The sequence below is a fragment of the Camponotus floridanus genome, unplaced genomic scaffold (assembly GCF_003227725.1).
Source record: "Camponotus floridanus strain SB8 unplaced genomic scaffold, Cflo_v7.5 scaffold191, whole genome shotgun sequence".
In the NCBI taxonomy this organism is placed as follows: domain Eukaryota; kingdom Metazoa; phylum Arthropoda; class Insecta; order Hymenoptera; family Formicidae; genus Camponotus; species Camponotus floridanus.
Window position 1 is genome coordinate 83,595 of NW_020229316.1, and position 16,627 is coordinate 100,221.

The window sequence follows — 16,627 nt, forward strand, 5'->3', positions numbered from 1 at the left end:
ATTCCTCTTTCTAATCCGTATATCCCTCTTTCTAATCTTTATATACGATTTTAGATGGGAAGTCGCGATTGGAGAATTTCTTCCGCCAAATTCGCGATTTCTTAAATATTCCACCACCGACATGTTCATTAATTCTTTATTCCGTTGCTCGCACACTTTAGTCTTATTCACTTTTTTAATGTTTTTTTCACAACGTGCATTGTGGACACTTTTTTTAATGTTTTTTTTCACGACGTGCATTGTGGACACATATTGCACGGAAATGTTAGATATAATGGATCTCTGCAATTGGAGCAGTATCGTCCATCCGTTGCATCCAATGTCTGAATTACATGTTTTCGTACGGCATACATCATTTTGGGCGTCTACACCTTGCAACGCAATCATGCAGGACGCACATACTGCTAAAGCGCCGCCAGTCGAGTAATAAAAGAATATCGTGCAATATTTTTTTTGTCCGCTTAATGCATTAATTTCTGCGATAGATACTATTTTTGCTCTGACTAGTGCAGAGTCACTATCCTCACTGCAGTCACTAATACAGTCACTGTCGGATGACAACACGTGATCTTCGTCTTCGTTTTCCATTTTATATATTATCACACAATATATCACACTTTCTAACAGAACACTGTACTTTTTGAGAGAACACTTTCTGAGAGAACACTTTTGTTACCGATGCGCTTTCAAATCACGTACTATGATCTGATGTGCTTCAATCCTTATATTCGACTAACAAACTTTCAGAGATTGTCGGGGACAAAAATTTTTTTGCAAATGTACCTATCGTAGGAAATGCTCTATTATATTACGTCGATACACAGATTGCTTGAAAAGGTTGGACCGAAATATCTCAAAAATATAAGTTTATGAAATAAAGTTATTAAAAATATATATAAGGGTATACAAGGTTTTTTTACAATATCCCATTTGCAAAAAAAAAATTTTTTGTCCCCCGACAATCTCTGAAAGCTTGTCCGCTTAATCTCTATTGTTCATACGTCGAACGGGAAAAAAAACCTGGAATTATCTATATTAGGGGGTGTACCTCGAGAGTACAAAGCAACCGAAGATCGGCGCTGATATGTAAACGGGGGCAGCGGGGGGAGACAAAGCAGTCGAACATTGGCGCTGTTAAAATTTTTCCTTAAAAAATAAAATAAAAAATAAAATAAAATAAAATAAGATGATAAAATAAAATAAAATAAGATGATAAAATAAAATAAGATGATAAAATAAAATAAAATAAGATGATAAAATAAAATAAAATAAGATGATAAAAAATGATTTTTTTGGTTAGGCCCAAAATCATCTTCAAAAGAATATCGTCCTTTTTTTTGTTTATGCATGTCATAAAACATCCAACACGTGCATCCCCCACCCCGCAATCCCCGCGTGACGTCATACCCCGCTCCGCTGAGATCCCCTCGCACCTCACCTCCCCTGAGAGGACCTGAGTTAGAACCCGCCTAGTACTAACTACTCTCGATACTTTTGTTTTACGATGCGTTTTGGAGATGGCTGCATATGGTGTCTCTGCTACGATCTCGGACCGAGACCTCGTTGTCGCATCAGAAAGTTTTCGGACAGTCAAGAGTATAGTCGTGAAGAGAAAAAGTGGTAAAAATGGAATATTTATTGGAAAATTGCCCGGGGTGGAAGCAGGCCTTTGGAGACTTGCTCGCGGTCCTGCTGGTTAAATTAGCCTTTCACTGGAATGTAAGTATTGATTTTGCGAATAATTTATAAAAAATTGTACATCTATTGTGCATAATACTTATATTTTTTATATTTTCTAGTCCCTATCTGAAGTCCGGATACCGGGATTCATGAATATCCGGCACCGGCAGTGGGTGCGGATAGAGCGGTGGGGGAGACGCTATGATCTCTCCTATATGTGGGGTGACGCTCCGGAGAGTCCCCCGAATGACGAAGACATTTTTGACCTTCGGCGGCTCTTCGGGGAAGAGCCCTATATGGAGGAGGAGATTTGGGTGCCCGGGGAGATTCGGGCACCCAGGGAGATTCGGGCACCCGGGGAGATTCGGGCGCCCAATGGCATGTGTAATGGGGAACACAGATGTAAGTATTTTTTTATAAATCTTATTATAACTATATATTTTTTTACTATATATTATAACTATATATTTTTTTGTTACAGGAGCCGCTTCCCCCTGAACCGATGCAACCCCCCCCTTCCCCCAAATTAATTTTATATTCTTAATTGAGAATGGGAGCTATATTAAGAGCCAAGGCGGATGGTAGTGCGTGAACTTAAAGATGGTTGGTGATACGCGAAAATTAAAACGCGTAATTATTGAAAAATTAATAACATATGCTTATATTTTACTTGGTGCATAGAGCCAAGATATAGGTTTCTCAAATCCGAGAACAAACTATAAGACCCCTCTTAACCCCCCTGAAGAGACGTTGGCGAGAAAAATATCGGGGCGAAGTCGCTGAATCGGGAATCGAACCCGAGTCTTTCGCTTGCCGGTTCGATTCCCGATTCAGCGACTTCGCCCCGATATTTTTCTCGCCAACGTCTCTTCAGGGGGGTTAAGAGGGGTCTTATAGTGTGTTCTCGGATTTGAGAAACCTATATCTTGGCTCTATGCACCAAGTAAAATATAAGCATATGTTATTAATTTTTCAATAATTACGCGTTTTAATTTTCGCGTATCACCAACCATCTTTAAGTTCACGCACTACCATCCGCCTTGGCTCTTAATATAGCTCCCATTCTCAATTAAGAATTGTTTTTAACATAACAAGAGCCTTAATCTAGTTATTAATTTGTTAAAATTTACGCCGAGCATATATATCGCGTTCCTATTATATCAATAAAACTATTGGCGAGAGAAATATCGGTGTGGGGCTGAATAGCTCAGTGGTAAGAGCAGTCGCTCGGCAAGCGAAAGACTCGGGTTCGATTCCCGATTTAGCGACTTCGCCCCGATATTTTTCTCGCCAACGTCTCTTCAGGGGGGTTAAGAGGGGTCTTATAGTGTGTTCTCGGATTTGAGAAACCTATATCTTGGCTCTATGCACCAAGTAAAATATAAGCATATGTTATTAATTTTTCAATAATTACGCGTTTTAATTTTCGCGTATCACCAACCATCTTTAAGTTCACGCACTACCATCCGCCTTGGCTCTTAATATAGCTCCCATTCTCAATTAAGAATTGTTTTTAACATAACAAGAGCCTTAATCTAGTTATTAATTTGTTAAAATTTACGCCGAGCATATATATCGCGTTCCTATTATATCAATAAAACTATTGGCGAGAGAAATATCGGTGTGGGGCTGAATAGCTCAGTGGTAAGAGCAGTCGCCCGGCAAGCGAAAGACTCGGGTTCGATTCCCGATTCAGCGACTTCGCCCCGATATTTTTCTCGCCAACGTCTCTTCAGGGGGGTTAAGAGGGGTCTTATAGTGTGTTCTCGGATTTGAGAAACCTATATCTTGGCTCTATGCACCAAGTAAAATATAAGCATATGTTATTAATTTTTCAATAATTACGCGTTTTAATTTTCGCGTATCACCAACCATCTTTAAGTTCACGCACTACCATCCGCCTTGGCTCTTAATATAGCTCCCATTCTCAATTAAGAATTGTTTTTAACATAACAAGAGCCTTAATCTAGTTATTAATTTGTTAAAATTTACGCCGAGCATATATATCGCGTTCCTATTATATCAATAAAACTATTGGCGAGAGAAATATCGGTGTGGGGCTGAATAGCTCAGTGGTAAGAGCAGTCGCCCGGCAAGCGAAAGACTCGGGTTCGATTCCCGATTCAGCGACTTCGCCCCGATATTTTTTTCGCCAACGTCTCTTCAGGGGGGTTAAGAGGGGTCTTATAGTGTGTTCTCGGATTTGAGAAACCTATATCTTGGCTCTATGCACCAAGTAAAATATAAGCATATGTTATTAATTTTTCAATAATTACGCGTTTTAATTTTCGCGTATCACCAACCATCTTTAAGTTCACGCACTACCATCTGCCTTGGCTCTTAATATAGCTCCCATTCTCAATTAAGAATTGTTTTTAACATAACAAGAGCCTTAATCTAGTTATTAATTTGTTAATTTTATATATTTTTTATACTTATATTATATCATTATATTTTATATTTTTTATATTTTAATTTTAATTTTAATTTTAATTTTAATTTTAAATACACATACACACACACACACACACATAAATATGTATAATATACACATACACACATTTTAAAATAAATTTGATATATATTTTAATTTAAAAAAATGTAATTATTTCGCATGCCTCTCCTTGCGTTCCCATCCCTGCGTTAGTTATAAGTATCCTTATCTCCCATGTGTTGATCTAAGTCTCGTCTCGCGCTAGTTGTAAGTCTCTCTCTCTCTCTCTCGCGCTAGTTGTACGCCTCGTTCGTCGCACGCGTTGTTATCGCGCCATCGCTCCCTCTCCCTCGCACGCGTTGCTCTCACGCCATCGCTCCCTCTCCCTCGCACGCGTTGCTCTCGCGCTATCGCTCCCTCTCCCTCGCGTTGTTCTCTGTGCATGCGATGCATTTCGAAGAAATGCTGCTGTTTATATTATTTATAAACCGAACATGTTCGTACGCAATATTGTTTATCAATCGGGCATGTAATACAATATTGCCGTAAAACATCTAACACGCGCCGCCGCCGAAATCCCCTCCGTCCCGCGTGACGTCATTCCCCCGCGCCACCGTAATTCCCCGCGCGCCTCACCCCCCCTGAGAGGACCTGAGTTAGAACTCCCCCTATATACCTACTTTTAATTATTTGTCTATTTCCAAGATAAAGTTGCGCTAATATTGAAAATAACAATAAAATTAGTTGTACTAAAATTTTTCCATAATTAGAGATTAAATCAAAATTGGCAAATTAGAGACACAACACGGTAAAGGGGGTCAAGGAAGAAACAATACTTCCTTTCTTATACGTGTACTTCAAATTAAATATAATTATATTAATAAAAATGAATGTTTCGAATGATCTATTAATCCTTCTTCAGTGCGATGTTAACAATATGCGTTACAAAGTGTTGCAGACACATCAAATTATAAAAATAACTGTCCTTGATACGTACATTAGTACATTAGAACGCATAAATGTTAGATTGTATCTCGCAGATATGTGGTAGCACATGTTTCAAATAATTCTTCAAATTATTGTAATATGCCAATGTGTTAAATCTAACAAGTCAAGTGAAAATATAAATACAAGAAAATATTATGTAACATGCGTAATATACGAAATATACATAAATTAACTTTTTATATTTTAATTCCTAGTCAAAAACATGATTCATCAGATTCTGCGCTTTTTACAAATTGATAATGATATATCGTTGTGTTGTTGTTTCTCATGTTGACTTGAGATTTAATGATGGAATTAGACATATTTCTTTCAATTTGCTATTTTATTACAGGTATGTAGGTAACTTTGGCGATTCCTTCTTTCATGTTCAATGAGATCTTCAATTCTTTTTATCCGAGATTTTAGTTCACAATGGAAAAAGGAATAATAAACTTAATTTCTTTGATGTTATGATAGTCGTGAATAATAATTTAATTGAATTTGAGATCATAAACCCACTTTTTCTGGGAAATATCTAATTTATAAATGGAATCACTCACTATTCTATAAGAGACAAATAATTGTGGCATTGATAGATCGTACCTTTTTATTTCACATCCCAAATTTCACTCAAAAAAATTTTGAGCTGATCAGTATTTTCTTGGACAAGTGTTATCCTCTGGTTTATATTTTCAATGTAATACGAAAACACCTGAGGTTGCCATTAGCCAAGAATCAAACAAATTTAGAGTTTAATGAGAACCATCCTTCAAAGAATTCTCTTCATATTTCACTATATCTTATACATGAACAATGATTTTTGAACAATTTAAACGAATTCTTAGTGATCATGACACGGGATTATCTTATTTCAATTCAAATAAATTTCGTAGTTTTGCCATAAAAACATAATGCCAAAAGATTCATGCAGCAATATATAAGTCTCATGCAATGATTGCGAAGCATCATATTGGTTAGATTAATAGACAATTGAAACAACGAATTTCGGGACACCGAAACCATATCCAGAGTAATATTTCGCAATTTTCAATCATAATCAATCATAGATTCAAATTTGGTCATGATTTTAATTGAGAAGAACCTGAAATTTTGGACAGAAAGTCCTGATTTGACAAAAGATTTGTCTCTGAAATACTGTTCATCAAGTGATAAAAAATAACTTGAATTTATAAATAATATTGCATCACGCATTTGCGACGATAATTGATAATTTATCAAACATATGAGATGTTTGTTCATATATTTATACGTTTGTTATTATCAAATCAATCGAGTTTGTTCTCGGTTGAGTCTATGTTTACTTTCTAACAATCGAAGACATATTTAAACATTACATCGTCGAATCATCAGCCAACTTGAAAGATACATAATAATATAGTTAAAATGTTAATTACATTACAATTGACAACAATATATTGTAACATGTGTCTTCAAGCGTATTTGATTTATCGTATTTTGAGCCACCATGTTAATTTTTTAAGAAGATAGTTTATATTGGCTGCGGTCAAGACTGCACTATGAATGCTCCAAAATTTTATTCTTTATTTTCATAGAATGTAGTACAAAGGTAGAATGATGTTTCAAAGCATCCAGAGCGTCTTTCCGTACGCAGCCATAATCATCTGAAAGCAGCCTTCTAGACGGCGTTATTAACGCTGGTACAAATTTTAACAAAGGAGTTTACAAACCCTGGATTTAATACATTAGTACATGACAGTACAATAATTTAAAGAATTATTTGAAATAATGTAAAATGTGCTGCCAGATATCTGCGAGATATAATTTAATGTTATCTACACTACGTTATTTTAACGGAGACAAATATTTTTATAATTTAATGTGTCATCGCGGCGCGTATAACACTTTGTAACGCATATTATTAAAGTTGAACTGAATCAAAAGAGGGATCAAAAGATTATCCAAAACGTTTGCTTTTGTTAGTATAATTATATTTAATTTGAAATATACGAATAATCAGAAGGAAAGAAGTGCTGTTTCTTCTTTGAGCCCCAATTATCCTGTTGTGTCTCTAATTTGACAATTTTGATTTAATTTTTAATTATTATTACTTGAAATTTTTAAATTTATTCAATTTTATTTAATTTTTGTATTGATATTTATAATATATTTTTTAGTGGAACAATGGAAATTATTGTGTACACTATGTGATAAGTATTATCCTATTTTCAAAATATGGAGATTTCTTGTATTTGGTGTGCTTATCCGTCATCCAGATGACCTGGAGGTAATAAAGAAATTTCTGGAAAGATTTATTTTTCTACAGACATTACAATTTATGTAGATTATAAATTTTGTATTTCACGAAGATGCTTTTCAGAAGATTTTTGCTGATAAAAATATTAAAACAAAAAAAATAAAAAGCATTGATTCAGAATTCATACAGATTAGATTAAAATATCAGATACAATTAGTTAATTATTTGTGCATCTGATATTGAATGCTATAATAAATAAATGTTTCTGGTCATTATAGAAAATATTAACCAGCACTAAGCACATCAAGAAAAGTCGTTTATATAATATAACACATCCCTGGTTGGGCACAGGCCTCCTCACCAGTACAGGTAACAATAGCATATAACATGTTAGCATATAAAAACGTACAAACATTATTTCAGTTTGTTATCGTGTATTGTGGGAGTATTCTAGTCTAGCAAAAAAAAATGATTTTTTGCAAAAATTTGGTGTGGAAAATATGTCTGCAAAAGGATTTAGTTCGATTCACAAAATTGACACAGTTATAGCACCCGGTAAGAAGCGATCTCTGGCGCACACTTCGGCCGCGCGGCGCACAATAGAGCATTGTGTGGCCATTCATATTTTGACTAGGTTCGGCTAGTGAACTGTTAAAACGTTGCTTAGGAGAAACACAAAATAACAACTAAAATTTTTTGAATTTATTGATTTGAACTTTTGCTCCAAAACATTTTCATTCTGGGATAAAGATTGAAGTAGTAACTTTTCTGGTAATTATTGTCTTCAATGAAGGATTTATACCAATTTTGAAAGTTGTGAACTTAATGAGTGACTTCTGGTCCCAGCATGCAGGGATGTACGCAAATTTTTGTAACGAAACTCGTATCACCCGCTTGAAACGGCGTTCAACTGATTTTGTTAAAGATGAGAGATTAAATCGCAGGAAAGAGGGAACAGTTCAGTAAGACTTTTATGAGCAGGAGGAAGGTCCCCTGCATACTCCTGCACTAGCTGATCGATCGTAAGTAAAATTATCTCTATGTAATCAATGTGAAAAACTTTGAATACGTTTTTTATTTTTGCCTCTTACATATCTTATGATATCTCATGATATCTCTAAAACCAGTTGAGTCGAATATGCACACATCGTCAGCATAAGTATAGTTAAAGCAACTCCCAAAATCAAGTCAAAATATTTTTTTTAATTCTTGCAGCCTTTTTACAGTTTTAAAATTTTTAATAATTTTTTCATTTCGATATCTGCTATAGCCAAACTCATACTAATTAAGAATCTCTCTGGTTTTTTGTTTTAGATTTTAGGAGCAGAACGGCCCTCCAGAATCATAAGAGCCATGGACCAAATTTTTATTAAAAAACTTATTCAATATTGCACTTATTTATAATTATTTTTAGTAAAAAAATTTGGAAATATCTTCAAGTATGTACATATAAATTTTTTGGATACGGTGAGAAAAACCACATCCCAAAAAACTTACACTGTTCTTTAAAAAAATTTGCAAAAATAACATACAAACATTCGGTTTCTAGAATACTCCCTTAATCCACCATCTTGTGTGAACATAACAACGCAAAGTTGAAAACAAATAATGAACTAAATAAATGAAAAAATAATAGGAATTGCTATACTGGTCGAAACGTTAAAATTGTAAAACTTAATACTAAATAAATTCGGTTGGAGATGACGTAAATATGATTTTTTGAAGTAACGGAATTTTCGTGTGACAAATTAATTACGCAATTTTAATAAGACTCACATCTGGATGAAATAATTTTTCTCACTCGAAATACTTAATATTTAATTATTTCGGTTGCACTGAAGTTTTGTCATCTATCTGTATTACAAACAATTAAATGAAATATTACAATTAGATTTAAATATTATCTTTTTTAAATGGTGAACTTATATAATATAACTTATATAACTTTATTGTTATGTAAATTAATAAATTTAAAAGAAATAGTAGAGATGATCTCTCTATAAGATATTTCAGTTAAAAATTTTCAAATGTAAATCAAACATCATTACGTAACGGACATTTTTAATAATTTTTCATATACTTTTTATTCATCAATCAATAAAGATTTAAATTTTGATTTATTATTTTATATTTTTTTATGATTCTTTCGCTCACATTTTATAATATTTTTGTAATAACTTTGATAAGAACCTGGATTAAACCAAATTGTTTGTATTTCGATCTTTAATTTATTATAATTTAATGTGAATTATTGATAATAATTGCATATATTTTTGTTAAGCTCATTATGTACATCGGCGCTTGGTTTTTCACGTTCTCTAATTTGTTTTTGATATAAAAATTTAATTACAAAATAATAATTAAATTCAAGTTAATACTTCCAATACTTACCGTTTGTAAAACTTTTATGAGAAGATATATTTAAAAAATTATAAAAGAATTTTACGATATAAAAAAAACGCAGAATAATATTGTTATTTAATAATCGGCAGTAAACATTAAACTAATTGTAAAAGAGACGCTGTAATATGTATAAATCTTATATCCTATTATTTGTATTTTATCGTATAATTTTATTTCGTTTTTGTTCCAGGCGTTAAATGGCAAACACGGCGAAAGATATTAACTCCTGCCTTCCATTTTAATATATTAAATCAGTTTGTTGATATCTTGATCAAGGAAAGTGATTGCATGACAAGATCTTTGAAGGATGTTGGAGGGACAGTTGTGAAAGATTTATTTTACCATTTATTAATGAACATACGTTAAACGCGATATGCGGTAACATTCCAAATGACTATAATTTAAGAAAAGAATTTATTTCTACACGAAATATCACATGCACACGCACACGCACACACACATACCGCGTCGTAACACACGTATGCAATGGTATAGTGAAAATAAACAAAATTCGATTTTTTATTGTCAAAGCTATCAATGAAATATTCTTCCGTAATAATCTTCGATGATTCGATCTCGACACAGAGTGTACCAAAATTCGCGGACACGAAATGCACAGCTGGAATGTCCATGCCAGAAGAAACAACTTTTTTCTTTGGCAAAAATTTGTCCGAACACTACTTTTGAAATAAAAACAATTTTAAGCTTACGAATGAGTGCTCTGGACCAGATAGGCAGTTGAATCATATATGGTGTACGGTATGATATTAGGAAAGTCGGATTTTTCACGCATAATAATGACGATTAACCAGCGATCAATTTATAGACGAAGGAAATTTGGTAGATTTAAGCAAACTCATCTAAGTGCTTCAATTGAGTGATTATTATTTTGAATTTGTGATTTTAAGTTCAATGAAGTTAAGAAAATGAAAGTATATAATTCCCATATTTTCTATAAAAAATATTTTTTATTTATTTATATTTTCAACAAATGTGTTTTGTTTAACAAATCCTTTAATTAATTGTTTCCATTTAAAAAGTAATATTTAACGCACTTTTGCCAAAGGAAAACATTGTCTGGCACGGACAATCGTACTGTGCATTTTATGTCCACGATTTCTGAAAACTCTGTATAATAAATATATTTTAGAAACTGCCATGGGCGTCTCTCTGGAAAAATTCGACGAATTCCAACATCAGTATCGAAATGCAATTCATGAAATAATCGAATTGATAGTTTATAGGTAATTCAATATATGACAGAATAATAAATAATTGTGTGATATATCTATGATGCTTCATTATAATAATATAGCTATACATTTAAAAAAATAGATTGATTATTAAAGTCATGTGAAAGTGAACAACTGTTTATATCAATATTAATATAAACATTGATTTGTTTAAGCCCATAATTAGCAATTAAAATGTATTGTGCTGCATTAAATGTTTTATTTCAAATTGCTTTTAATCATGAAACTATTGAAAAATTGAGGGAAATAAATTGTGTGGGCAAAATTCGTAGATTAAAAAATATTTAGCGGTGATAAAAAAATATTTAGCTAAAACAAAAATACAATGTTTTTAAAAGGATCTACATAACTTTTTTTCGTCACACATAGTTTAAAATTGTTTATATATTGTCTATAACCTATGATTATTTAGAGTTAAGATTACTCTATTACTTCATGATGACTTTATAAGGCTTTACAAAATAATAACATTATTATTAATATTATATAACTTAATGAATTTCGATCTAGAGGATGCAGGCCTTGGTTGTATAATGATTTATTATTCTCATTATCACCACAAGGAAGAAAACAAAAAAATCTCTTGAAGATATTGCATGGATTTACAGAAAAAGTACGTTATATGTCATGTTATCAAGTCCTTCAAATAACACTTTTAAAAATTACAATAAATCTCGTAATATTAATAACATATTATTAATATTTATAATGTAATACAATATGCCATTGCTATTTAACACAAAAATTAAATATCGTACTTGTGTATAGGTCATCGCGGAAAGAAAACTTTATCATGAACGTACAGGTAATCGATACTTAAAGAATATTGAAGATAATAAAGAGACGGAGGCAGAAGATGTCGAAATATTTGGAAGTATGTGAGAACTCAGAGCTTCTAACTTAAATTCGATTTTACAATCTAAAATTATGAATTATACTCTATTTACATTAAACATATATGTATACTTACACGAAATGATGCAATACATGTTCGCTATAAGAATAAATTATTACTATTTGCAAGAAAGTTTAAATTTTAAACGAGAACAATGTTATATATAGTTAAAGCACGATATGCAAAAATGATGCTAATATGCCTTGCTTATTTCTAGTTAAAAAGAAAAGGCTAGCCATGTTGGACCTATTAATAGCGGCAGCTCGAGAAACTTCTTTAACTGATTTGGACATAAGAGAGGAAGTCGATACTTTCATGTTTGAAGTACGTAAATGTAATATTTTTTTTAATTGTTTGTACATATTATCTAAACACATAAAACAATATGATGATCTGATTACAGGGTCATGATACTACAGCAGCGGGTATAATGTTTGCTTTGTTATTATTAGCTGAACACAAAGATGTTCAGGTATACTTCAATATATTATTTAAATCGAGAATTTTATTCAAAGTACAAATATCAAGTTTTTATTTATATTGTATTTTTCTATACATACATTAATATATAAATTCCGAAAAAACATCTCAAAACAAATATAAACAATATGTTATAATTTATTATAAATTTATTTATATTTATGCATATAAAAATTTAAATTGAAAAATATATTCTAATCATTATCGATGACATAGGAACGTGTGAGGGTAGAAGTTACTACCGCGATGCAAGAGAACGGAGGGAAACTTACGATGAAATCATTGCAAAATTTATCATATTTAGATAGATGTTTAAGAGAAGCTCTACGTTTGTATCCCAGCGTGTTTATAATATCACGAAATACTGCGGAAGATGTAAAACTACGTAATTAATCACTTTATTTGACATGTTTTTGAATATGTCACATCACACAAAGTATATATTATCGAATGTAAAATTTAATATATTATATTACATTTTAAAAATACAATATTATGTACATTTTATTTTTTTTTTCAAAAAGTCTTATTTTTGTAAATTTTGAAATTTTCTTATATTTTTCAGATTCATATATCGTACCTGCTGGAACAATCTTACATCTTAATATTTACGGAGTTCACAGAGATCCTAATTTTTGGCCAAATCCAGAAGTATTTGATCCTGATAGATTCTTGCCCGAAAACATACGAAATCGTCATCCTTATTCCTACCTACCATTCAGCGCAGGACCGAGAAATTGCATAGGTGAATTGTTTGGGATTTTCATTTTTCTTCATGCTGATAGTTTTTGAGAGACTTCGAATTTTGTATATTATTAGGTCAACGATTCGGTCTGTTGGAATTGAAGGCTATGATAGCTCCTTTGGTGCACAATTTTTATTTGGAGCCCGTTGAAGGTTTAAAGGATATTCAACTGAAGGTCGATATAATACTTCGTCCTTCTCATCCGGTTCATATGAGATTCATCCCTATTACACGAAAATAGCCATTTAAATCTAATACAAATACTATGAGTGTGCAAATAAGATGTGCAAATTGCGAGAAAATCCTTATATATATTATATATATGCAATTATGAACAAAATACGCATGAATGATTGTATATGAACATTATATTTAATTATAAAAATATGGAGATGGATATTGTTTGCATCTTTCTTAATACCCTCGACTCTGGTATCCTTTCTGGTTGAATATCCTGGTTAAACATTCGGCGGAAATGTGCATAATCAGCGTAGTGCGCGCGCGTGTGCGTCTGTGTGTGTGTGTGTCTTTAACCTATTCAGACCCTATGTACACAAATATGCACAAAAACATAACATAACATAACATAACATTACAATAAAAAATTCAGGTCTGAATGGCTTAAGCAATGTAGAATTATTCAATCGTCGGTATGTCAAGGCATACAATTCTGATTATTAAAACCCGGTAAAAAATTTTTCATATATAATTAGACAAAAAAACTGATTATATCTAGTTATACAAACTTATATATCAATTTTGTCCATATAAAAATAGATATGCTTATGTATAAATTGATATGAATATATATATATTTGTATATTATTATATAAAGATATATTTCTATAATCCCGGGAAAAAAAGTCCATATAAAATTGGCCATATATAGATTTTGTCAATATCATCTAATTATGTTTTGCCAAATATAGTGATATATGATATCATATATAAATAAATATTAAATCATATATAAATAAATATTCTGAATCCCAACAAGGAATCCAGCTTGGAATTAAACTGATAAACAGTGATATCCTTCCAAAAAAAACCTTACAAAGGTAAAAAAAATACGCCAAATACATAAAAAATATTCCATCTTGTATGCAACAAAACGTTTAATAAAAAAATACCCTTATAATAAATAATAATTTATAAAAATTTTCCCTCAAAATATATATATAATTTTCCTAAAAAAAATCAAAACTAAATATGAAATCAATGATTAATTAGCCAAGTACATTGAAGCAATTGATAGGGATTTGTAATTTACAAGCATATATAGGAAAGGATACATGCGACCATGTTTTCATGACTATGCAGAGATGGAGATGTGTAGAAATGGAGGAATGGAGAAATGGAGATATGGAGAAATAAAGATATAGAGAAATGGAGATATGGAGATATGGAGATATGGAGAAATGGTGAAATGAAGAAATGCCAATTCGAGACTGCATTGAAGTTATATTTTTACTTTAAACTGTACTGTTTTGAGAAACAATCATAATATATTTCGATCTACGCGATAGATGACTTGATAATTTTTACGAAAATATATTGTATACGAAAGATGCATGCGACCATAAGTATAAATATATGGAAATGTGGAGAAATGGAGATGTGGAGAAATGGAGATATGGAGAAATGGAGTAATGCCAACTGAGACTGCATTGAAGTTAAATTTTTACTTTAAATTGAACTGTTTTGGGAAACAATCATCATATACTAAGATCGACGCGATAGATGACTTGATAATTCTTATGATCATATATATAGGAAGGGATGCGATCATGTTTACATGAGTATGCAGATATGGAGATGTGGAAAAATGGAGGAATGAAGGAAAGGAAATGTGCAGAAATGTGGAAAAATGGAAATATGGAGAAATGGAGAACAGCCAACTCGGTTTTGTATCAATGTTATATTTTTACTTTAAATTGAACTGTTTCGAGAAATAATCATAATCCTTCCAAAAAAAAACCTTACAAAGGTAAAAAAATACGCCAAGTACATAAAAAATATTCTACCTTGTAATTTGAAGTATTTGTCACAAATTCAATCTTGCATTTATATATTAGATTCTCGACAAAATGAAAATGATTTTCAAAATAAGTTCGAAGTAAATTTGGAACTAAAAAAATTAAGACCAAAACAACTTACAAAAACTTGGCGTGCTCGGGTCGTATTATAATTGACATATTTCTATAATTGAAATTAATTACAGGTATATAATTCGCAAATTTTGTAAAATTATATGTATTATAATGTGACTCGAGCACGCCAAGATTTTGTAAGTGGAACTTTAGCATCCCGTAGTTTCATTAGATATTTTGGGCCTAAGGTCTTCAAGAACCTTTAAAACATAAATTAGTAAAAACATAAATTTTTTTTTATGTATTATTAATTTTCACACAATTATTTTAAAATTAATCGAAAAATTCATTTGTTTTGTTCTCTTTCTTTCTATAATTTTATAAGTGCAAACTCACTTTATATAATCATTTAATTGTAATATAATTATATTTATAATTTTATGTGCTATGTATTCTAAATATATTCATATTCTGCTTTTTCAAATTCTTTTCATTTTATATAATACATTATCAATACAATTTTAAATCAAGTTCCGTTTAGTAAATGGATATTCTAACCAAAATAAAATTTAAAAGCTGAATGAATTTTTTGATCGATTTAATTACATAGTAGTAAGTAAAAGAATTATAAATGAAACGGAGATATATATGTACCATTTTCCAAATGATCTGATTACAGGGTCATGATACTACAGCAGCGAGTATAATGTTTGCTTTGTTATTATTAGCTAAACATAAAGATGTTCAGATACCTCAATATCTTATGATATATTATTTAAATTGATTTTTAATCAAAGTACAAATATCAAGTTTTTGTAAAAAAAAAATACTTAAAAAATATATACATATATGCATAGATATGCACTATAAACACTTCAACAACAATTTTTTTGGCGTGGAAGTGACATCTCGTTTTATTATCATGTTGCTTTCAATATTGATCTTCTGTAATGACACAAACTGGTCGAGTCATTAGATTAATGATATATAAATGATATTTATTAATGATATATATATGATTAATGATATGTAATATCTATAATACTAAACAACTTTGACTTGATTTGTTTATTATTCTAAACTCCAACGAGGAATCTAAATTATTTGTTTATTTATCTGGATCCCTCGTTTGGGATTTGGAATATTAAACAGATTTTTCTCAATTGAATAGGTAAATGGGAAATAGTCCATTTATTCGTATTAAAATATTCTAATGTCGAGTGTATGTAAAATAATTGTATATATATCATCGTGATAAGTATTTGATAATAAACATTTTATAAACACTAATTAATAAAATTTAATGGACGTTTTTCAAAGACGTGTTTTCTTATCTTGCTTAAACATCTTTTTATAATTTCCAAGTTTTTTTATTAAACTTAAAGCATTCTGCACTTGTAGCAAAACGCGTTTTAATATTATAC

At 31.2% G+C, this 16,627-nt stretch overlaps 2 non-coding genes and 1 pseudogene across 2 annotated transcripts; all 3 read left to right on the forward strand.

Annotated features, from left to right (window-relative positions):
* Window positions 1-1,895: 1,895 nt before the first annotated feature.
* On the forward strand, window positions 1,896-13,685 carry LOC112637673 (annotated as a pseudogene).
* Trnaa-ggc lies at window positions 3,308-3,379 on the forward strand. The gene has a single exon. It is a non-coding gene; the product is annotated as a tRNA-Ala (tRNA).
* Trnaa-ggc lies at window positions 3,739-3,810 on the forward strand. Its single transcript has one exon. It is a non-coding gene; the product is annotated as a tRNA-Ala (tRNA).
* Window positions 13,686-16,627: the final 2,942 nt, after the last annotated feature.